Source organism: Pristis pectinata, chromosome 5, assembly GCF_009764475.1.
Source record: "Pristis pectinata isolate sPriPec2 chromosome 5, sPriPec2.1.pri, whole genome shotgun sequence".
NCBI classification, from domain to species: domain Eukaryota; kingdom Metazoa; phylum Chordata; class Chondrichthyes; order Rhinopristiformes; family Pristidae; genus Pristis; species Pristis pectinata.
Genome location: NC_067409.1, coordinates 82,525,146 through 82,549,517, shown reverse-complemented (window position 1 = coordinate 82,549,517; position 24,372 = coordinate 82,525,146). Strand labels below are relative to the sequence as shown.

The following is a 24,372-nucleotide window of genomic DNA, read 5'->3' as shown; positions in this document are numbered from 1 at the left end:
GGTCAGTCTTTGTAATAATCAGTACTGTGGACCTCTCCATACAAAATAATTATTCCTTAATGGTTCACTCCTTCAGGGCTTGAATTTTAACTCCCACTGCATTGGCAATGTGGCAACATGGTGTTTACATCAGTGGACTAGAGGCATGAACTGATGACACAGAGGCATTAGAAATAACTTCACCCACACCAATCTGTTTTCCATCAGAAGGCTATATTTATGAAGTAGAAATTCTGGTAATTAAGTATTGGCAACAGCAATGATGGAATACCTTGACCATCGCAGCAAATCGGGTCCAACAACATCCTTGGGGAAGGAGATTTGCTCTCCTTACTTGGCTAGGTCTATAGGAGATCCAAGCCCACATCAAGTGGTTAACTATTAACTGTGCTGTGAAATAGACTATGAATGCACATAGTTTAAAAGCATTAGAGATGAACAAAAAACACTAGACATGCTAGTGTGCCCACAGTGAATGAATTTGAGTGAAAAAACCAACAGCTTTTATGGTTCATTCATCTCACAAACCCTTCTCCGAACAAGAGTACTACTCCCCGACACCCGTAAAAATGTTTCTCGTTGCCACAGGAATGACATACATCAGCTGAGTTACTATTCCAATCACCTTTCCAGATAAATGACACTTCACTCACACACATCAGCTCCTGCTGAACGGACAAGCTGTGCTCGTGAAATCACTACGGCTAATTAAAGGCATCACATCATCCCATAAACATCAGTATTGAGAATAGCTCAGAGACAGTTTCATTGGCCATGCTGTCCTGTAGCAGGAAGAGTGTTATTGCGAAAGTGGTAGTCCTTTTGAAAGCTGCCTGGATAGATTGCTCCAACTGTGTTACATTACAAGTACTAGAACTTGCAACACATCAATACAGAACTCTGGACTTGAAACTGGCAATTCAATTCCAACGTAGCGTTCTAATAGAAACTGTGTTCTCACAATCTTGCACTTCATGCTCTTTATCAAAAAGTTACATCAACAGCATTAAGGTGACCACTACACTGTACTAACACCAAAAAAGCCAATGTGGAACAATTTCTGGGCCACCTTTCTTATATAAAGCAACCCTGATGAATGCACTGAAGGGAACAAACTGATCTCTGGGAGAAAGAGAGCTACTTATGCTTGGCATATGTACATAAGGAAAATTTTCAACACTCTGAAAATACCACGATCCATATCACAATCTTCACTTTCCTAATCAGAACCATTTTTATGGTGCAAGGAATTTCCTTGCTGTAAAACCCATTACTGTGAAATGATCTTAACCAACCCGGCAAAGGAATGGGGAAGCCTCACAAACAGGAAGTCTTGCAATACTTGGATCACAACATCAGCAAAAGGAGATATAAGAGACTGCAGATGTTGGAATCTAGAGCAACAAACAATCTGATGGAGGAACTCAGCGGGTCGAGCAGCACCTGTCGGGGAAAAGGAACTGTCAATGTTTCAGGTCGAAACCCTGCAAAAGAAGTTTGGGTTCTTTAAGCACATCCCATTTTTCCAACTGGCAAACTGGAATTCTTCCCACATATATAGCCTTCTGATGGAAAACAGATTGGTGTGGGTGAAGAGTTATTTTTAATGCTTGCTAACACAACGTGCTTCCGACACACAGCACCCAAAGTCTGCATTGGCACGTGCTACACAACCATACTTCAGGCAAGGGAACGTAGACTGGAAAGAAATAGCAACTTCCTTGGATGCAAGGTTTATTGATAATAACAAGGCAGGAGATATGGAATAAAGGCATTGTGGTGGCTAAAAAACAAGGGAAAATGAATCATTGCAACCGACTCCTTATTAGAAAGTAAACCCCAACATTTCTTAATGGACAATGGTTTTCATTTTAAGATCCTGTACCTCAGTCCTTATAGCTCCCATTTGTATTCTACTTGCAATGGATGATGCAAATAGCACAGCCGTAATTCCTTATTAATTTAAGGATCACAGGAACTGCTGGCAAGATCAGCAATACTGCCCACTCCTCATGAAGGTGGGGGTGAGCTCCCTTCTTGAACCGCTGCAGTCGCTGTGTTAAAGACACTGGTGATAGGTAGGGAGTTCCTGGACTTTGGCCCAGCAACAGTAAAAGGACATAACACAACACAACATTCTTCCAGCTTCAGTCACTTGTGGCTTCAGAATGAGTGAGTGCTGCAATGATGGGAGGGAGGGCAAAGAGTACTCCCAGGGGGTTAGAGGGTCTTTCTCAAGTGAATGAAGATTTGGGAGGGTATAGTACTGAGAGACCCTCCGAGCACTGGGTCTTTAAAACAAAATTCAGAAGGAAATGGCATTAGGAAAAGTCAAGTTTACACGAATAATTATGAATTGTTATCTTTATTTCAGATGAGAGATTGCACATCTCACTGCAGACTAATTTTGGATGTGTACTATTGTCAACGTCATTTGCAGAGGAGAGTTTTTTTTAAAAAAAAGATCAGAATAAAAGTGCTTGGGAGATAGAAAATCTCATCAAAAAAGTGAGAGGACACCCAGAAATGTTTGCAAAATTGCTCTAATCCAGGTTCACGAATTTCAACCGCACAATGTCTGAATTTTGCCCCAGAATTGTATGAATGAATTTCTATTCTGATCTCTCCCTGCATTGGATTAGATAGTACAATAACACCAAAAGAAATTCACTGATACATTATCACTAATGAATATTTTCTAAAACCAATAAATCTGCTCTCCAACTCAGATTTAGGTCACAACTTGTGTAACTGTGAAGCTTACTAATGGAAGTGGATATATCAAATATTAAGAAATGTCTCTTTAATGACAGCAATTGTGGTTCACATCTTAGGACTTCCAACACTCACTTCTCAAAGGGATTCCCAACACAACTATGAAGCACCGTCAACAAAATGAGAAGTATGTTTTTGGTTCATTGAGGATTCCCACCATGTAACACTGATCAAATCCACAGGCATATTTGTAAATTCTCTCGATTGGAGGAACTCAGCAGTTACTGCAGATGAAAAAGGCTCATTTGTCTCTACACCTCCCAGACCCCACCTCCCACCCTATCCCAAGGCTCTGCACGTGTGCTTGATGTTGTGGCTCTGCACATGATCTACAACTTTGATCCTCAAGGTCAGATAACATCAAAGTTCTCAGGCATGTCACCTTATGCCTCAGAAATAAAGCAGGCACATTGGGACAGGATATTGGCAACTTTTCATTATTGAACCAAGTGCAGGTACTGTCAAATTTAGTGGTGAAAGTAACAATAAACAAAATGGAACAGAGGGAAACCACTCACCAAGAATCCATCTTTCCTCCAGATCCTATAGTCCGAAGTAACAGAACTCTTGCACTCAAATTTAAAATGATGAATTGATGTAGCATATGCTTCTTTTTGGCAGAAAGGGTTCCACACTTCTACCAGCATTTGTGAGAAGAATTCTTTTCATCTGAAGGGGTTAGCTCTCATTTTAAAGTTATATCCTGAAGTCTTAGACATACAAAATTCCCTTTCAAAATTCTACAAAGCCCCAATCAATTTATCCCATAGTCTTTCTATGTACCAGAGAATACAATCCACACAATCCCCATTTGTAATTTAAATTGAAGCATTCTGTATAAGCAGCAGCAGAGTGCTCAGAATGTGCACGGTACAGTCTAACGAGGGCATGGCATAGCAGCAACAAGAATTTTCTTCCCTCTATATTATAGTTTAGTTATAATTAACTTCATTACCCAATTGGTTCATGAAAGCTCCCTCCCCTGGCAAAGGAGGGGAGCCAAGGCTGTTACCTCACCTTTCTTGGAGTTTGAAACCTATTCAATTAAGCAGCAATGTAGAAAAAGAAACATCTTATTGCTTTGCAGTATTATTGCTTCAAGGAATCCCATGCAAGCCATACATGAATCAAGTATACACCATCCAAGCTCTTTCAATATATAGATGTCATCAAGATTTAAAAAAAATGGTTTAAGGTGCAATTATCTCATGACCACATTGAGTAAGTCAGTAAGCCTAATAACCAAAACTGAAACATCAAGAACTATGTTCCATCAATGGCATTTCTGGCTACAAGTGCAAGTTTCTTACTTGATCAACATAAAGGTTAAGTAAACAGTCTCCCCCTAATTTATTGGAGATCCCTCATCAAGTTAAGTTGAAACAGCCTCAGAAATACAAAATGTCACCACGACCTAATAGCAAACCAGACTAATTACCTTAAATAAACCGACTGCAGAGTGCGAGAACTCCAAATTACCAAATTTAATAAATTACTGAAAATTGATCAATTAAAACAACTCATCAGTCAGTCAATGCTGATCACATCAGTTTTAAACATAGTTTTATTAAACTAGGAACTTTATGTCTCAATTGCTGATTACTGTTCGAATAAAATATTAAGTAGAAAATAAGGAAAAAAGTAACCTGCCACACAAAGAAACCTACCTACGTAGACTTGCTGCAGCTGCTAGGAGGCTCAAACGTAAGAAATAGGAACATAAGTAGACCATCCGTGCCTTTGAACCTGCTCCATTAAGATCATGACTGGTATTATAGCACAGTGCCAATTTGCAGAACTACACTCATATCCTTTGATTCCCTTAATATCCAGAAATCTATCGATCTTTGATCTGAATGAACACAATGAGTGAGCTTCCATAGCTGTCCAGGTAGAGAATTCTAAAGATTCAATCACCCTTTGAGCAAAGAAACTTCTCAGCTCAGTCCTAAACTGCCTAACCCCTCTTCTATAAACTGTATCCCCTAGTCCTAGTCTCCTCAGTCAGGGAAAACACTGTACCTATATCTAACCTGTCAAGCCCTTTTAATTTTGTAGAAATATTTGTACCATTCCTTCAGAAATATATGGTTGTGTTGTCAAGTGAGTACAACATGAATTTACACACATTAATATACTGTTCACAGTGATTAAGCTTCCTGCAAATTGACAACAGCTGTATGAAATCAATATGCTTCAATTCCCCATTTTCTTGTTTAATCATTCAGTAGTTTATGGTTTTCAAATGAGCTCCTTTGCACGATTTGACCTTGCCCATAATGCAATCCTTGGTTAGAAAGAGAAATCAATGAAAACAAACATCCCATGCAGTTAGAAGAGGAGGGCGAGGACGAGGACGAGGAGGTTCCACCCTGCTCCACCATTCAACATGTTAACAGCTGATCATCCACTTTACTATCCTGTTCCCACCTTCTCTCTTGATTCCTTTAGCATTAAGAAATATATCTGTCTCATTCCCGAATATGTTTAACAACTTGGATTCCACTACTTTCTGAGGTAGACAAGGTGAAGAAATGTCTGCTGACCTCAGTTCTAGATAGCATTTCAAATTCAATTCAACTGGTATAAAGCGAAGGTTAACTGATTCATTTTATAGTAAGAATGACAAAAATTCAATCAAGAAATGGAAACCATTTCCAGGATCAGTGAAACAACGTCTAAAATTAGACCAAGCTTACCGTGGTTTGGGCTTTGGATGGGAATTGGTTGCAACAGATGATCTGGCTGTTATTATGTGTCCAGTGATTCAATCCTCGTGTTGAAACTATAATAAGCCCAAGTACAGAAGTCGCTTTCCTCCCAACATCAATCAGGACTGCAAGGATCTTGCCAAATGGTCCAGAATTAGTGACTGTTACTGTGGCATCCAGGTGAGCTTATAAATCTTCAGTAACAGCCAGAGGCAGACATTGAAATAGGGTTTAACTGATGAATAATATCACTAGATCACCAGCACACTGCTACCGACAAGGTGCAGAAACGGGCTCTGCTGCACGTTACACATTAAACAGACTGTGCTCTACCTCTGAACACATGCATCAATATAACAAGGGGAAATCTAGCCCTCATTAATCACATTTAGGCAGATTTATTGATCAAACTCTTTCATCAACACACTATCACTTAATTCTAATTCCTCTGGCCAATAACTTTACCACATCTGTCAACCAAGTTATGTATCTGCCTTTGATGCCTTTTTTTTCCCTCAACAATCCCTAACCGTTCCTAGTACGGTTTTTAATCTGCAGGTCACCAGTCCATTTGTGTAAAAGGACTTGCCTGTCATAGTCCAGATTATCTAAAGCTGGAGGCTTTGATGTTTGAGGTGGTCATCTCCAAATCCATGTGTGCGTTATTCCAGGTTCCTCAGTTTATCTGATCTCCTTTCACACCTGGTAAGTTGTACAAAGAGCTTTCTTTATTACAGCTGCAGCTATCACCTTCCCTCAACAAGCTCCACCAGCCTGAATCCTCATTTTCAGTAGCTTTTTGCCACACTCATCATGGTTATCTCCTCTTCTTCCCCTCCTTACAAGTTATTTTTCAGTGCCCAATATCCAGTGGTATTATCAGATACTCCTTTAATATTGGCAATATTCTCCCAAACCAAACCTGCCATCAACTCTTTCCTCAGTACATCCACCCTTGACCACACCATCCTTTTTCCTCTTTAAGATCCTCCATCAGAGTGTCACCATCCAGCCCATTCCCCACCCCCCCTTAAAAATACTTTCAATGTGCTCACATCATTGTGACAATGTCAAATTCCGGTAATATCTGGCTACAACAATTGCCGCTGTGGCATATTATTCATACGTTACTTCCCTCTTGTACTCAGCTTGTCAACATGGATATATGTGCAGTTAACCCAGTTTTACCTGTCCACCAATGTCTCTGTGCTGTCAGACGGAAGAAGGCAGAGCTATATCCAAAATAAAACAGAACTTGGTGAAAATATCCTTTAACAATTTAATAGTCATATTCAACAGGGTGTGGCCTCTTTACCAACGTCACCTAAAAGGTGAAACAATAATGCTGACCTTTTTAACTAGAATATGACAAAGAGTACAAGCTGTTTGCTCATTCTGAACTGTGGTCATTGACATAAGAAAATTAGCATCAGATTATGTAACTCCAAATTCATCAAACGTTTACACTTTACGGACCTTCAAACCAGTTCTCAGGATCCTGGTTCATCAACCGCAAGAAGGTACTTAAAATTTACCATTCATAGTGTTAACCTTTGCAATGTACTTACAAGGCTGACTGTTATTAAAAATTAAAACCTGCGTTGGGACACGAAAAATCCCACATGGACTTTCATGCAACTAAGTGCCAACACATTACCACAACATCATCAGAAAAATTCTGGGGAAAAGGATAGCAAGGAGTGGTTAAAAAGGTTTTTAGTCTTACATGCAATTTGGATCCAAGTTAAAAGATCTTTTAGAGCAAAGACCATTTACAGCAGAGATTCACTACCATGAGCGTTATTTAGCCCCGATTTTACTCACGCTATTTTAATGACTGAACATAAAACAATTTCCAAGCAGGATTTGCCTCACTAAGTGACAGGTGGAAATACCATACTGAATTATATAGCTGCCTTATAGTAAGAGGCTCATTGATCTCACAGCCAAGAAGAACATGATCTGTTTTCACAAGGCATATTTCATGTGACCTCCGGGAAAGAGGCAATGGGGGGTGGGGGGGATGCAAGGAGCAGAATTTCCTGCTCAAGGCAAGTGATCTGCTCACTGCTGATCCACATGGGAAGGCCAACCTTCCCTTTTGCAGGCTCCCTCAGGGTCAAATTCATATATATAAAAATACACACACACACACACACACACACACACACACACACACACGAGATTTGGTTGAAAATGTAGGTTAGCTAATCAATACATTTGCAGATGAAACAAAAATTCGTAGAGTTGTGGATAGTGATGAAGGTTGTCAAAGGATACAGCAGGATATAGACAAGTTGGGGATATGCTTGGAGAAATGGCAGATGGAGTTTAATCCAGACCAATGGAGGTGTTGCACTTTGGGAGGTCAAATGTAAGGGGGAAGTCTACAGTAAATGGCAGGACCCTTGGGAGCACTGATGTACAGGGGGATCTTGCGGTCTAAGTCCATAGCTCCCTGAAAGTAGCAACACAAGTACATACAGTGGTAAAGAAGACATATAGCATGATTGTCTTCGTGGGATGGGGTGTTGAGTACAAAAGTCGGGAAGTCATGTTGCAACTGTATAAAACTTTGGTTAGGCCACACTTGGAGTATTGTGTACAGTTCTGGTGACCACATTACAGCAAGGATGTGGAGGCTTTGGACAGGGTGCAGAAGAGGTTCACTAGGATGTTGCCTGGATTAGAGAGTATTAGGCAAACTTGGATTGTTCTTCTGGAGTGTCTGAGGCTGAGGGGAGACTTGAAAGCAGTATATAAGATAATGAGAAGCAAATATAGGGTAGATAGTCAGAATCTTTCTTCCCCAGGGTGGAAATATCAAATATTAAAGGGTATAGATTTAAGGTGGGAGGGAGAAAGTTCAAAGGAGATGTGCCGGACATGGGGGCAGAAGCAGATATGATAGTGCTGTTTAAGGGACACTTAGACAGGGACATAAAAATGCAGGAAATAGGTGGGATATGGATCACGTACAGGCAGATGGGATTAGTTTAATTTGCATTATGGTCAGCACAGACATCATGGGCTGAAGGGTCTCTTCCTGTGTTGTACTATGTTCTCAAAGTGAAAGCGAAAACCCTAAGATAATTAAAATCATTTAATTCAAAATTAAATAATGTAAATGATCTAATACTTACTTTGGCTCTCCACAGCCACTCCTCTACATTTAAATAAATGGAGATACACCAATGTTACATGGAATTGCCAATATTTCTCCATAAGATACAGGCCATTAACAGTCAGCTGCGGCTCTATGGTGGACATCATTCCCACCTCTGACACAGAGAATAATGGCTTAAAGTACAAAGAATTGAGCACATAATCAAAGATAGTACTCTAGTGCAGTACAGAATGAATGTCGTGTTTTACATAATATTAACCCAAGGTTCTCTCAGGTAGACAAAAATGATCCCATGCCGTCATTTTAACAGTTGGATGTTTTTCTCTCAAGATCCTGGCCAATGAGCATCACTTCTAAGACTTAAAATCAGATGATTGCCTTTCGTTTCAGTGCTGCTTGAGAAAACTTACTGTACACAAATTGTTGGTATGATCCCTATAAGTGATACACCATTGATGGCCATTGGGACATTCGGAAATGATGTAAAGGGCTCTATAATTGCATGTGTTTCTTCCCCCCTTCATTCTGAATGACAATGTGGAAAATAATTATGTGTTTAGAAGTCAAACAGGTTTATGTACAAACATACAACACCGCATCATCTCTTCACAACAATGAGGGCACAAACAAACAACCGACAGCTGTAAGTTCTTAAAAAAAACAATCAAGATCCCAAGTGTCTTGTAGTTCTTGTTTTTTTTTCTCCCTGGTGGCTCTGTACATACTGGCTCCAGTTTCCATTTGAATATGTAATATTCAATGAAGATCACTTCGCTTAATAGATGCTCCAAATAATTAAGGTACAGGTATGTGCAGCATGATAAGCGTTTTCAACCACATTTTGGAATTCTGGAGCATGGGACTGAAGCAGCATAAAAAAAACAAAAAGCCATAACAATTGTTCCCAGACTAACCCAAAAGTTGGCTTGGGGCCATTAAGTGTTCAAAACTTCCATTGTTGGAAAATCAATAGCTAGATCATTTTCTTGTAAACTAGTAAATGGCTCTTGACAAAATGTCAAGGTTCAGCAAAACTCTGCTAATCCAAACTTTCAGGGTACCAGACTGATAGATTTTCCAAACCATCGAATGTTAATCCTACATGTAGCCCAGCACACTTTCAATTCACTTTTTTTTTCCCCCTAGACGTTACACAGCATTATAATAAATTTTCCAATGAACCTGTTAAGTTTAAAGGAGTGCAGAAAACAGGACTCTGCTAAGTTTAAAGGATGCACAGGAACCAGAGCCCCAGTGAGTATAAAGGGACTGTGGGAAATGACACCCTGGTCAGTTTAAAGGGAGCACAAGCACTTGGAGCCCTGATGAGTTTAAAAGGTAGCATGGGAAACATCACTTGGTGAGCTGGATGCCAAATGCTTGGGATTGTTGAATAGTCGGATAGCAGATTGTCAGAGTTTTAGTGCACACTGCTGAGAAAGGAAAGTAAATTGTTATAAGTGTAGCCATGTTAAGTTGGTTTGTTATTTTCACATGTACTGAGGTACAGTGTAAAACATGTCTTGCATACTGTTCATACAGATCAATTCATTACAACAGTGCATTGAGGTAGTACAAGGTAAAACAATAACAGAATGCAGAATAGTGTTAGAGGAAGTGCAAGTAGACAATAAGGTGCAAGGTCATAATGAGTAGATTGTGAGGTCAAGAGTCCACCTTATCATACTAGGCAACCATTTATTAGTCTTATAACAGTGGGATAGAAGTGGTCTTTGAGCCTGCTGGTACATCCATTCAGGCTCTTGTATCTTCTGCCCGATGAGAGAGGGGAGAAGAGAGAATGTCCGGGGTGTGTGAGGTCTTTGATTATGTTGGCTGCTTTACCAAAGCAGTGAGAAGTGTAAACAGAATCCAGGGAGGGGAGGCTGGTTTCTGTGATGTGCTGAGCTGTGTCTACAACTCCCTGAAGTTTCTTGCGGTCACAGTTAGAGTAGTTGTCATACCAAGCCGTGATGCATCTGGATAGGATACTTTCTATGGTGCATTGATAAAAATTGCTGAGAGTCAAAAGGGACATGCCAAAAGCTTCCTGAGGAAGTAGAGGTGCTGATGAGCTTTCTTGGCCATGGCGTCTTCGTGATCGGACCAGGACAGGATATTGGTGATGTTCACTCCTAGGAACTTGAAGCTCTCAACCCTCTCGATCTCAGTACCACTGATGCAGACAGAAGCATGTGCACCTGCCCCCTTCCTGAAGTCAACGACATGTCTTTTGTTTTGCTGACATTGAGGGAAAGGTTGTTGTCATGACACCATGTCACTCGGCTCTCTATCTCCTTCCTGTACTCCGACTCATCGTTATTTTGAGATACAGCTCACTACGGGAGTATCATCTGCAAACTTGTAGGTGGCATTAGAACAGAATCTGGCCACGCAGTCATGAGTATATAGGGAGTAGAATAGGGGGCTGAGGACACAGCCTTGTGGGGCACCAGTGTTGAGAATAATTGTGGTGGACGTGTTGCTGTCTATCCTTACTGATTGCAGTCTGTTGGTCAGGACGTCAAGGATCCAGTTGCAGAGGGAGGTGTTGAGTCCCAGGTCTCAGAGTTTGGTGATATGTTTGCTTGGAATTATAGTATTGAAGGTGGAGCTGTAGTCAATAAGCAATAGTCTAACATAGGTGTCTTTACTGTCCAGATACTCCAGAGATGAATGTTGGGCCAGTGAGATGGCATCCACCATAGACCTGTTTCGGCGGTGGGCGAATTGCAGTGAGTCGAAGTTGTCTGGGAGGCTGGAGTTAATGCGTGCCATGACCAGCCTCTTGATGCACTTCATGATGGTGGATGTCAGAGCCACTGGGTGGTAGTCATTAAGACACGTTACCTTGATTTTCTTAGGTACCGGGATGATAGTGGTCTTCTTAAAGCAGGTGGGAACCTGAGATCGAAGCAGGGAGAGGTTAAAAATGTCTGCAAATACCTCCGCCAGCTGATCTGTGCAGGATCCAAGGATATGGCCAGGAACACCGTGCGTGCCAGAAGCTTTCCACAGGTTCACTCTCTGGAAGACTGATCTTATGTCTGCAACTGTGACTGTGGGTTCAGGTGCATTGGAGGCTGTCGGGGTAGGTGGTGACATACCACTCCCCTTCTGTTCAAAACATGCATAGACTGTGTTAAGCTCATCAGGAAGGGATGCACTGCTGTTGGCGACGCTGCCCGACTTTGGTTTGTAGCCTGTTATAGCATGTAAACCCTGCCGCAACTGATGGCTGGTCTGGGACTCAGTTTTGGACTGGTATTGTCTCTTGGCATTCCTGATAGCTTACGGAGGTCACATCTCGATTCCTTATATAGGTAAGAGTCATCTGATTTGAATGCTGCAGTCCTGGACTTCAGTAGGGAGTGGATCTCCTGGTTCATCCATGGTTTCCGGTTTGGGAACACCCAGATTGTCCTCTTTGGTACACAGTCCTCAACACACTCGCTGATGGAGTCCATGATGGTGGTGACGTACTCTTCTAGGCTGACAGCTGAGTCTTTGAGCATGGACCAGTCTGCTGACTCAAAGCAGTCACATAGAAGCTCATCTATTTCCTCAGACAAGCACTGTACGACTTTCTGTACTGGATCCTCCTGTTTCAGCTTCTGTTTGTATGCAGGGAGATGGAGCACAGCCTGGTGGTCTGACTTACTAAAGTGTGTGGGGGGGTGTGTGGGGGGGGGGGGGGAGGGGTGGCTCGGCAGGCACCTTTGATGGTTGTGTCGCAATGGTCAAGGGTGTTAGGGTGTTTGGGCCCCTGGTGGGACAGGAGACATGCTGGTAGTATCTTGATAACACATTCTTGAAGTTATTATGAAGTCATTAGTATAGGCAAAGCAAAACTTGACTGTTCAGAATTTGCAACAGAGGCCGATCAGTGGATTGGGGCACTGCAAGAGCCATGTCAATCCTTCCTAAAAACAAACCTTGAAACTTGAATCTAATAAAAGGAGCTTGTCAGTGAAATTCATACTATAAATGTTTGTGCTCAAAACAGAACTCAATTTACTGTGGCCAATATTCAGTTTTAGCAACAAACCAAAAGCTAAAAAGTTAGTCAGCTGGGCCACATCAGTGGAAACAGGCCAATTCCAGTACAGCAGGGTGAGTTCAAGCCAGAAAAGCAAGTACAAAGAAATCAAGAGTTAAAGTCATAAAGTTTCACCTTCTATACAGAAGTAAAATTTGTAGGGTGTGTGTCCAGTGTTCAGTAGGGTTTTGAATTACGATCACATTATTGAGAAAGGTTTTACCAGTTATTCGAATTGGGAAGTGAAGATGGTGAATATACCTACACAAGTTAACAGTCTACAAACTTCCAGAGGTAAATTAACCAAAAGAGCTACTTTACCAAAAGCTAGGTGATAATTATTAGGTTCACTATAGCAATATCTTTTTCCATCACCGATTGCCATGGCAAGATGAATTTCAGTTCTGTGGATTCTGTTGTGGTGCTATGGCAATTTGCTAGTATGTAACTACTAAAGAAAATAAGTAATAGTCTGTATAAAGAAGTAAAAAGAAAAGAATATGGTTGCTTCAATACCCCTGAACAGGTTCATAATAAATACTAACATTTCCAAGAGACAGTTTGGAACACCGACTTACTAACATTTGCTATTTTACGAATGGCTGCTTTATTCCACAAAACATAATTTCAATATTTCTGATCAATGCCTTTTCCCCCCTTATTCTGTACAACCTTTGGAATGCTTTAAAAAAATGTTTAATTTTTGTTCAAGATTGGGTCCTGCCTGACCTCTACTGCTGATTAAATGAAGCATGAACCCCAGTGTACACAGCACAGCTAGACGACCAAAACAAACTATAAACTCGATGGAATTGTGATCTGGGACCTGGCTGCTTCTCAGGCTCAGTGAAACCATGCTTTCTGTATTTGAGTGTCATAATGCACCAATTTGCAATACGAGTTTGTCACATGGCCCTTTCACCTGGTTCCGAATCCATGCTCCTCGTCAAAAGTAGGAGAATAAAAAACAAGGAACCAGAAAGGATCCCAGATGGGATGTGAAGGTGGCCTGCCATCGACATACAAACACAATGAGGGGACCTTGGCTCCAACTAAATCTTTAAAAAATATATGTGAAAAGAATAGAGACATCACTGGCAGGGCCAGCATCTATTACTATTCCTGAGCACCCTTAGGAAAGTGCCACACCTTGAACTACTTCAGTCCTTCTTGTGAAGAAACTCTTCGTGCTAATGGGTGAAGCATTCTAGGAATATTGTAGCAATATTTGTGTCTCATGATGGGTTTTATACACAATCAAAAGAATAAATGATAATGCCTCAAAGGTGACTAGAAGCGTGACAGATATTTATTAACTTGGAAAATACAGCTCATGATGTTAGAAGGAATACAAATGACATGTCCCATTGGAGTCTCATAATTTGCCTTGCTTGTCCTGCTCCATCAAAAAAAGAAACATCTGCACAGTGCTGAACTACAACAATATCCTGTTAAAATGAGCCCACGTGCAGTCCATCCCAGTTTACCACATTTCATTGTTAACTGATTCAAAAATCACCCATGAAATAGTATTACGGCATTAAAGGTCAGAGCTCCACTGAGCAGGAATTAGAGGAACGATAGGAGCCTCAGGGTGAGCTGGAGTTGAGCCATCAGCAGATTGGCACCTGCTGGAGGGAGGGGATTGGGAAAGTGGGGTGGAGATCTAGGGATTTCATGGGAAATGTTGTTAAGATGGGATGCTGACAGGTAGAAGTTGAATAATAGAACTGAGTCAGGATTCTGAGAAACTCCTAAGAAAACATTTTCTTTCCATTGAAAAGAAAGATTTTTTTCCCTTTCTGATCATCATCTTTTTAGTGCGAATTAAAAATGTGTCATGCACTATTGAGCTCTTTTCCTCTCACTGCTTTGAAAAACCTTCAGAAAATCCAACTGTTCAAGTAAGCTTCTGATTATCCCATCAAATCCCCAATTCATTGCTTATTATCCTTTGTCTTCTCCACATCCCCTCTCTGACGAAAGGTCAGAGAAACCTGAAACATTAACTTTATAGATATGATGGGACCTGCTGAGTTTTTCCCAACATTACCTATTTTTAATTCCAGATTTCCAGCATTTGCATTATTTTACTTTCTCTCCAAAACTCATGGGTCTGGAAGGATATAACAGCATGGGGCAACCAGCATCTGCAAGAGCCATCCAAGGTCATGCACGATCCTGGCTTTGAAATACACTCATCATTTATTGTCTTTGCATCACAATTCTGACACTTCCTACCTAACACCACTTGTGAAGCAGGGGTTTAAGAAGGCGCTCACTAAACCTAGGGGAATTTCAGGATGGTAATGATGGCCTTTCCAGTGACAGCCACATCATGATTTGTGAATACAGGGCAGCAATTCATTCTTGAATTGAGGTTGTAATAGAGGAAACAGGGCTCTGTAAATGCATGGTGAGATTCAACATACATCAATGAGATGCCACAGACTTCACTGAGAAAAAGGACAGATAATCTGTTTTGGTGAATTTGCTTGCAATGTTGGCCAGGGCACATTCCCGCTGCAGTATCCACAGTTCAAGCTACTAACAATTAAAGTCAATACAGTTGATGCTGTATTTTAAGGATTCAGTTGTGTAAGGGATGCATGTGACTAATAGCTATTAGCACTTATTGTTATACTTGCTATTAAAGACAGGTTCAAAATGGGGGAATTGAACAAGCACTCAAGGGAAAATAACTTGTAGTGCTACGATGTATGAGATTAACAGGATTACGTGAGAGCTGGCATAGACTTTATGGGTCCAATGAACTTACGTGCCTTAATGATTTATTTTAATTCTGTGATTTCCCTCACATACCTTCCCACACCACCCCTCTTCTCTCCAATAAACAAAAACTTACCACCAATGATACACTATCAAGAAAAACTGTCTGCAGAATGTGGACAAAAATGTAACTGGACTTCTGTGCATAAAATAAAACTGAAGCTGAAAATACTTCAAGGTTTTGGCATTTAATGTCTGAATAGAACACTAATTTATCAATTTCCCTGGCACTATTTTCTCGCCACTTATCAAGAGTTCCAAACAAAACTGATCTCATTTCCAAGTTGCAAGATTTGCATCCTCCAATCACACATTTTCTATAAACAAATTTGTATCGCCGTTGTAACACTTACACCCATTACACTTCCATACCTTCACAAATACCATGCTGACAGACTGCTTTAGATACAACTGCTCCAAGGGCTAAAATTGAGACAATGAAATAATCACATTGAAATTCAAAAACCATAGCACTCCACTGGTGCTTAGTAGTTACACAAGATTTAGCCTTAACTCATCTCGCCTGTTACTGATCCCATCTGCCATTTTTTTCTCTATCCTTCAGCCAACTAATGTAGTCTTTAATGCTATGTTGGTTCTCCTTCAATGTCTAATCAGCGTGATGTATTGCACAATCTCACCATACTGTGTAAAAGAACCTTTCCTATGTTGCATGTGCCCTCAAACCGCACACCGCAGATGTTATATCTGTCAAAATATCCATTTTTTTTAAACAAGCTTAATTTGTGTGGTGCCATAAGGGGTGCAAACAATAATCAGATTGTTGCAGCACTTCCTGCCCAGAATTAACCATCTCACAGTTGTTCTTCCGAGTAGAAAATATTAATACAAGTTGACAAAAAGTTTGACTTTTTCTGTTGTTAAAGATTTAGTGCTGCACTTTCTACTCATTCCAGAACCAAGGGCAGCATTTCGACCCAACAAGTCTCTAACAGCTCATGGTAAAGCAATCCCACCAGTCCCATTCCCTGCTTGTTCCTCTAAACCCTGCAAATTATTTTTCCTCAAATGCACATCCAATTCTCTCCTGAAAGCCCTAATCGATTCTGTTTTCCACCATCTGTGCAGAAAGCAAATCGAAGCTCATGATTATGCTCCATGTATATTTCCCCAAATCTTTAAAACTGTATCAATTTGTCTTTGAATTATTTACTAATGGGAACAGTTTCCCTCCATCCTCCCTACTGCAACCCAATCACGATCATGTACAACTCTATCAAATCTCCACTTAACCTCCTTTGCCCTAACATCAATTCAGCATTTAACTATAAAGCTCCTGGAACTATTCCAGCAAAATTTTCTGCCCTTTCTCCAGGACATTCATGTCTTTCTCAAATTAGGTAACAAAAATTGGATGCAATACTACTGGTTCAACGTAGCTTACCTTCATGCAAGAAACCTCTATTCCCTTTTAGAAGTGTTTACTTAATCACCTTGATTTAACTAACTATCTTTTTTCCTTTATGTGCTTTGCCTTCCCAACTGAAAATAGAGGTTTAAATTAGAGTAGCAGCTCCCCAGACTGAACAAATTACTGAGTTTACTAAGTTATTCCAAAGTCCTGGCACACAAGTTTGGTGCCGCTAGCATTCAAGCATTGAAAGTAAGCGCAAGAGAGAAAAAGTTCTGTTAATATCTGACTGTTGAAAATCAGAATTTTAGTGCACAGAAAGAAGTCATTAATCCTTTCATTGTTTGGCACTGATAGGAAGGCATTGAGCAGAAAAATGTTGCATCTCAATAGCAGAACCATCAAGTTATGTAGACAGGATGGACTATAAACTTACGAGACAAAGATTACACTGCAAAGAAACAAATATAGAGAATAGTTCCAACAGATAACAAGGAGGCAAAATTTAATCACACTATTTAAGGAAAGCAGGAGAGAAACAAAAAGGGAACTATAGTTAACTGGGCATTTGTAGCCGGAAAATTGCTTAAATCCATTATTAAGGATGTGATAACAGAGCATTTAGAAAAATAGCAATAGGACTGAGAAAAGTTAACATGAATAAACAAAAGGTTTAGTTTTTGGATGTTGTAATTTGCAGAATAAGGACAAACCAGTTAATGTGACATACTTAGTCAGCAGGTCTTCGAATAATATGCCACACCAGAGGTTATTAAACAAAATTTGAGTGCATCATTTTGGAGTAATGGAGTGGTGTGGATTTGTTAACAGGCAGAAAGCAACACGTAGAAATAAGCACGTCATTTTTGTGTTGGGAGGGTGTGACTAGCTGGTGGCTATAAGGATCTGTGCTGGACCTCTGCTGTTCGTAATCAATATCGATGAGCTCAATGATGGGATGAAGTATAATATATTCAAGTTTGCTGATGATACAAACTTGGGTAGCAGTCTGGACCCTGAACTAGATTGAGAAGAGAACATGGCATATGGAATAAAGTGTGAAGCCCTCCAGTTTGGTAGAAGAAAATAAAAATATGGAATATTTTTCAAAATGGTGTGAAATTCAAAGGTGTTGTTATTCCTTATGCATGCATCATTAGAAGTTAATATGTAGGTACAACAAACAATTAGGAAAGGAAACAATATGATGGCCTTAATTGCAACTGTGTTTCTGTACAGAGGAGAGGCACATTACACAGCTCTGGTAAGATTATTTCTTATATGTTCTTATGTTGCAATAAAACCTACTTTATTTCATTGTACTGAACATGAATCAGAGCCTGTCAAGTCCTCACCAGCATCTCAGCATCTGGAAGGCATGGTAGTTTTGTGAAAGCCAAATTTCAATTGATGTCTTCACAGTTGGTCTTCTTATCAGGACAGGATTATTTTTGGAGGGGGAGAAAAAGCTGAACTTTGTAAAGCAAACAAAATGTATCATGAGACTGTCAAACCAAACAGAGGATTAGTCATAAAACAGATCTCACAATGGTCATTCACCTTTAGCCTCACAACTGAAAAATAGCTCAAGAAAATATTAACATATTGCTTGGTGCATGAAATACAAGAATCTAATTCATTCCCTCTCTGACAATGTGTTTCTCAAGATTAGTAAACTGAAGACGCAAGTTAGGCAAGATGACTTTACAAATTTCAAAATATTTATCCAGTCTGTGAAAATGTTACATCTTTATAAAAGAGGAACAAAAACAGGGAAACCCTCATAACAAATGAGAAAAAGCTGAAAATACTCAGTCAAGGTTGCAAGAAGAGCATGGGTTTGAACTGCATTTCGTAATCTAGGCTGGCACTTCAGTGCAAATTTGGGGGGCTGCTAACTAATTTGAGTGACTTTCCCCCAACAGAAGCTTCTCCAAGTGAAGCTAAAAGAATGCATAGTATTTTCTGTTAGTACGTTAGATTGATGAGATTCATTTCATCAGGCAACCAATACAACATGCTGCATTGTACAGAACACCAAGGATACATTCACACATCACCTTTGGCATCATAGCAAAATAGTTGCAGCCTCACGGTCTTGTTGGGGCTAGTGTGTCAAAAAGAGATCAATCTGACTGGAACTATTCACATTTGGTGGTTTTAGACCAGCACAATGCACCCTCTACCTCAGGCCCAGATGGACCGATTTAGTTGCTGCTCTGAACACAGCAAGATCTCTCTCTCTCTCTCTCTCTCTCTCTCTCACACACACACACACACACACACGCTTGGCAGCGATAACTAAATGACAAATGCTGACCACTGAATGATAAGACGTTCCTACTTCCCTGAAAAAAGCGCCATGCCTTCTTTCACCTTCACTTCAAAAGGTTTCTCTCAGGAGAAAAGTCACTCAAATTAGTCAGCAACCCCTCAACTTTGCACTGCAGTGCCAGCCCAGCTAATGAGATGCGGTTCATACCCAGGTCTTCTGAAAGAGTCACTGAGCTAACTTGAGATAGAAATAGGAAAGCAAAAGACCGGAGATGCTGGAAATCTAAGATAAAAACAAAAAATGCCAGGGATACCCATAAGGTCAGGCAGCATCCATCAAGCAAGAAACTGAGTTAACCTTTCAGGTCAATGATCCTTTGTCATTTCTGTAACACTAACTCTGTTTGTCTCTCCACAGATGCAGCCTCATCTGCTAAGCTTTCCTTGCATTCCTCTTGAGATAGAAGTAGGCTTTCTCTGTTACCTGCCTTGTCCAAGTCTCCCTCCTTCCCTTACCACTCCACCAAAACATGTATTCAAGGAGTTGTTTGTACTGTAAAGTCCAAATTCCCCTATGAAATGTAATAATGACTTTTCTGGTGGGTATGGTTCGTCATGGTTTCTACAATGTACATCTCAGGTTAGGCAGGGTATACAAGCAAAGCAAAAGATGCAAAAATCATAAGATTATATAGATCTCTGTACTTTTCCTGCAGTGTGCTTTTGCTCATTACATTGAGAGAAGAGACAAGAACATTCATGAAACAGTGGTGTGGATTTTCTGACCAGTAGTGAAATGATGCTCATCCCTTACTCTACATATTATAAGGCTAGCCAATCTAATGACACTGCTCCTTCCATTTTACCCCAATAGAACAGAAAGCAACTATTTATTAGTATGCATTTTACAAATACTGATTTGTACTGAAATCATCGCTCTGAGTTAGAGACATTAAATTAATCCCATTATCTGCATTAACGATTAACCTGTTGCTGGTTAGATTTTATTGACTTCAAAAGCTTTCAGACTGAAACATCAAAATTCTTTACAGTGCTAATAGTGATACATCATTGAGGACTGCTAGAAAAGGACTAATGACCATCAAGCACACTTTCTACAATCCTGAAGAATAATCCCCAGATTTGAGCAATATTTTACAGAAGGAAATGTTCTATTAGCTGTTGTTTTCTGTGTAGCAGAGGGGTTAAAGCTATGAAAGTGGCAGTATACTCAGGGCATTAAAGCAGCACAGGAAGATATGTAGTGCCATAAATGATGGCACAGGTCACCTGCTTCAGAATTTCCTCTTAACAACATGGATTTGCTATCAGAATAATTTAAATCTGCAGGAAAGTCTGGGTCACCATCTCAGCTTTCATAAAACACATTTACTTCAGGCATTTGAAAGAGAATTCTCTGCAAAGGAGAATTTCAAAAATCCGGAGTGAGGTATCTCGCATTGTGTGTTCCAAATGAGATTTTTCTCCTCACCTTTTAACTTCAAATATTTTAGCATCAAAAACTACTGCAAGAGTAAGTAGGGACCAGTGAAGCCTCTATAGCCATGGTGAATGATGGGAACCGCAGACCATTTTCCAGACAAATAATTTAAAAAAGCAACCAACTGGAAAAGAAGTGGATTTAAAGAACCTCTACATATAAATTACTACCTGCAGGTGAAAGACCCCAATTTCAATTATTTTCTTTTCAGATTTCCAAATTCAGTGGCTCTGCAGAACCATAAATAACCATGTTAACAAAGGCCTCGTGTTGTGATATAGCAGTCCTAAATTTCTGTGGTAAGTTTAACATTTTTCATTGATGATAACAAGCAGTGTGGTGTCAGACCTTTCACACATGCTGATTTTCAATGCATTGAATTGCTAATCTTCTTTATTACCTTACCTTCTGGGATGGGATACAAAAGCAAGTCTTTCACACATCATTTGGGATAGACACCAAGCAAGTTCAATTTCTGAACAGTGCAAAATTACCTCTGAAATTCCCTAAGAATGACCTTTAATTCTTTCTTCCTCGTCACCTGTATGTAGCTCTTGGCAACATTATCCATCAACATAGGGTCACCTTCCAGATATATACTGTAGTCACCCACTCCACCAATCTCCAAATCCATTGTTGTCAGTTTAGATCTCATTACATTTTCTGTGTTAAAGGATACTGATCCCATTCCTCCAACCTGTGCAAGTTGTGCTTTTGTTACTTACCTAGCTGAGTAACTATGCTCAGGTTACGGAGCCAACCAGAGTTCTAGGCTCGGATCACCATCGCACAATAACACGATCATGCTCAACTGCAATCCCTCCATAGATGCTGCCTGACCTGCTCAGTTCCTCCAGCATTTTGTGTGTGTGTTACTACAATGTTGTAGCCGATTTCTCCAACCTACACTTCCCTCAAATAAGGCTCCCCACTAGGATGGAGACAGTTAGTGAATCACCTACCACTGATGTTCAATGACATTTTCATCATGGATTCCCTCACAATCAACATCCTGGGGTCACCACTGTTCAGAAACATGATCAGCCAATCCCTCACACACCATCAAAGCAGTTTATTTACTTACTATGACACAAAAGAGGTCTACTAAATCCACGCTGGATCCCAGAGCAATCCCATTAGCCCCATTCTCTTCTCTCCTATTACCCTGGAGCTTATTTGTTCTCACATGCCCATCAAGTTCCCCAAGATTCCTTTGCCTATTACCTAAATTAGAGGGTAATTTACAGTAACCATTTAACTGATCAGCACATCTTTGGAACGAGGGAGAAAACTCACCAAGTCACAGGGAGAATGTGCAAACTTCACACAGATGGCACGCGAGGTCAGGAAATAATACTCCAGATGAAGGACCTCAACCCAAAATGTCGACTCGTCCATTTCCCTACACAGATGCTGTCTGACCTGCTGAGTTCTTCCAGCATCTTGTTTATGGCATCAGCAAGGCCACCTATGATTGCAGTAAAACATCCTTACATCTGTACCCCAGTTGTCCAGAAGCTGGGTAACCTAAGGTGAGAGATGCACCTTCTGATATCCCAAAGCCTTTCATAAGAAACGTAGAACTGTACAGCACAGGAACCAGCCCTTCAACCCAACATGTCTCTGCTGACCACGATGTTAAATTAAACTCATGCTATCTACCTCCACATCATCTACAAACCACAAGTCAGGAGTGTGGTGGAATACATTTCAGCAACACCAGGGAAACCTGACACCACCCAGGTCAAAGCAAGCTCTTTAGATGGCAAGCCATCCTACATAGAAAGTGAAGTGCAGGAAAACAAGTAAAGTGCAAGGACCACATTGTGGTAGATTGGGAGATCAAAAGTTCGTCTTTAGCATATGAGAGGTCCATTCAATGACAACAGCAGGATAGAAGCTGTCCTTGAGCCTGATGGGATGTGCTTTCAAGCTTTTGTATTGTCAGCCCGGAGGGAGAGGGGAGGAGAGAGAATGACTGGGCTGGGAGGGGTCCTTGATTTGATCCCTTCATCACCTGCACATGATGGCTGCAGCAAGTACCATTGACAAGATGCACTGCAGTTACTCACCAAGGCATTTTTTCCTCACAGAAAAAAAGATCAACAAGGGATAAAAAGCTTCCATAAAAACTCACAAACAATATTATTTAAATTGCCCCAATGTGCTACATAAAGATGTGCAAAAGACCAGTCTTCATTCTCCGGGGACTCCAGGACAAACCTTGAAGATTGGTAATCCTAAAGCAGCCACTATAGGTTGGTTGGGGGATCCCTTATTGGAGGATTGAGAGACACCAAATGTTAAATTCACGGCGAAACAGTACTCTGCACTGCCCAGTATTAATATTACAGAAACTCATTCTACTTTTGCCGCTTTACATGGGTAGCTTCCAGATCCGTGTTTACACGGCAAATAAAGATCAAGAGGTCATCCTGGTAAATAGCAATTAATTCAGATGATGACGATGTGTAAGGTTCTGGAAGTATTCAAACCGGTAAAAGAGTACCGTACGCGCGTTTTAACCCGGGCAAATTCACCAGGGAACCTGAACCCAACCACTTAGTCTTTTTTTTCCCTCCACAAAATAACTGGCATCGGAAGGAACCGTCTGTTAAGCAATTTTTCAGAAGTAAAACAAATGAAATTGTGCAACTGCATATAACAAATGCTGCAGTTCTGATGACAAAATGGGGAGTTTAAAGTATACACTAACCTGCAACACTTGAGGCCAGATCGTTGAACCCAGATTGTTTGGGATTGAGAGCAGATACAGCCATCGCTGAGCGGTGCTGGCAGGCACACTACCTTGATTCATCTGCTGATCGATGTGCCAATCCCAAGCGTTCTCATTACCTGCAGGCTCCAGCCACCGCCTCAGTGATTGACAGCTGTTCCCCGGGCTAATCTCGCGGAGCCCACTCGCCAATCACCGGCCGCAGCCGCAGCCGCCCGCCGGCCCTCCAATCACATCCGCCGCCGGTTGCAAACATACCGTGCAACGCATCCGCAGCTGGAGCGCTGGCGAGTGTTCGTTTCCGGATAAACTGTGTCCAACACATTATCAAAGTTGCGAATGGTCTGGCTGAGCTTCGGAATATTTCCCTGGGAAGGGAAAGGAAAGGTGGCCGCGTCCAACAGCTTCATTCTCCTCTATATTTAACTGTTGAAAATTTCTGCTCATCTATGCAGATGAACGTGATTAGATAGCGGAGTATATTGGACAGAAAGAGTGACTAACTGTAGCTACACTAGCAGAGCCAGCAGCGATACAGTGGAGTTTGTCGCCCATATTACCTAGAAACTGACATAAGTTTAATAGTCCAGCATTGCTATGATGTAACCAAGGACTCTGTAATTGTACAGGCTATGAGTGAAAGGTATTTGCCAAGTTTAACCATGTTTTTTTTCTTCTCTGAATTCCTGTGGTCTTCGACCATCTGCTAAACCTTAATATTCAATAAAGTAGTAACTTGTCCCCCAAATGTCTGGATTCAATATCCAGAACCTTTGGAAATGCTAATAGTTGAAAAAAGTTGGAAGAGCACTTCGGCAATTCAAACAAAAAGCTGCTACGACTGGAAACCCCGTTGTATATTAAGGATTGACTTGAATACATGTGATGTTTCAGGTCAGTGTGGAGTCAGCTTGTTACCACAAAAAATCATAGGTGGGTGGGGAAGTCTTGAGTTTGTATTTCCCCACCTAAAGCGTAATCTCATTGTAAATATGTAATTGTATTGACTTCCCACTTGAAGTGAACCTCCTTTAGTACATACAACT

General features: G+C 40.7%; 1 protein-coding gene across 1 annotated transcript in view; it reads right to left on the bottom strand.

Annotated features, from left to right (window-relative positions):
- The window catches only part of eepd1 (endonuclease/exonuclease/phosphatase family domain containing 1), a 117,412-nt gene extending 93,570 nt beyond the window's left edge, over positions 1–23,842 (bottom strand). The window contains exon 1 of the mRNA XM_052016289.1: positions 23,306–23,842. The gene's annotated coding sequence lies outside the window, so the exon portion shown is untranslated. The remainder of the gene's footprint in view (positions 1–23,305) is intronic.
- Positions 23,843–24,372: the final 530 nt, after the last annotated feature.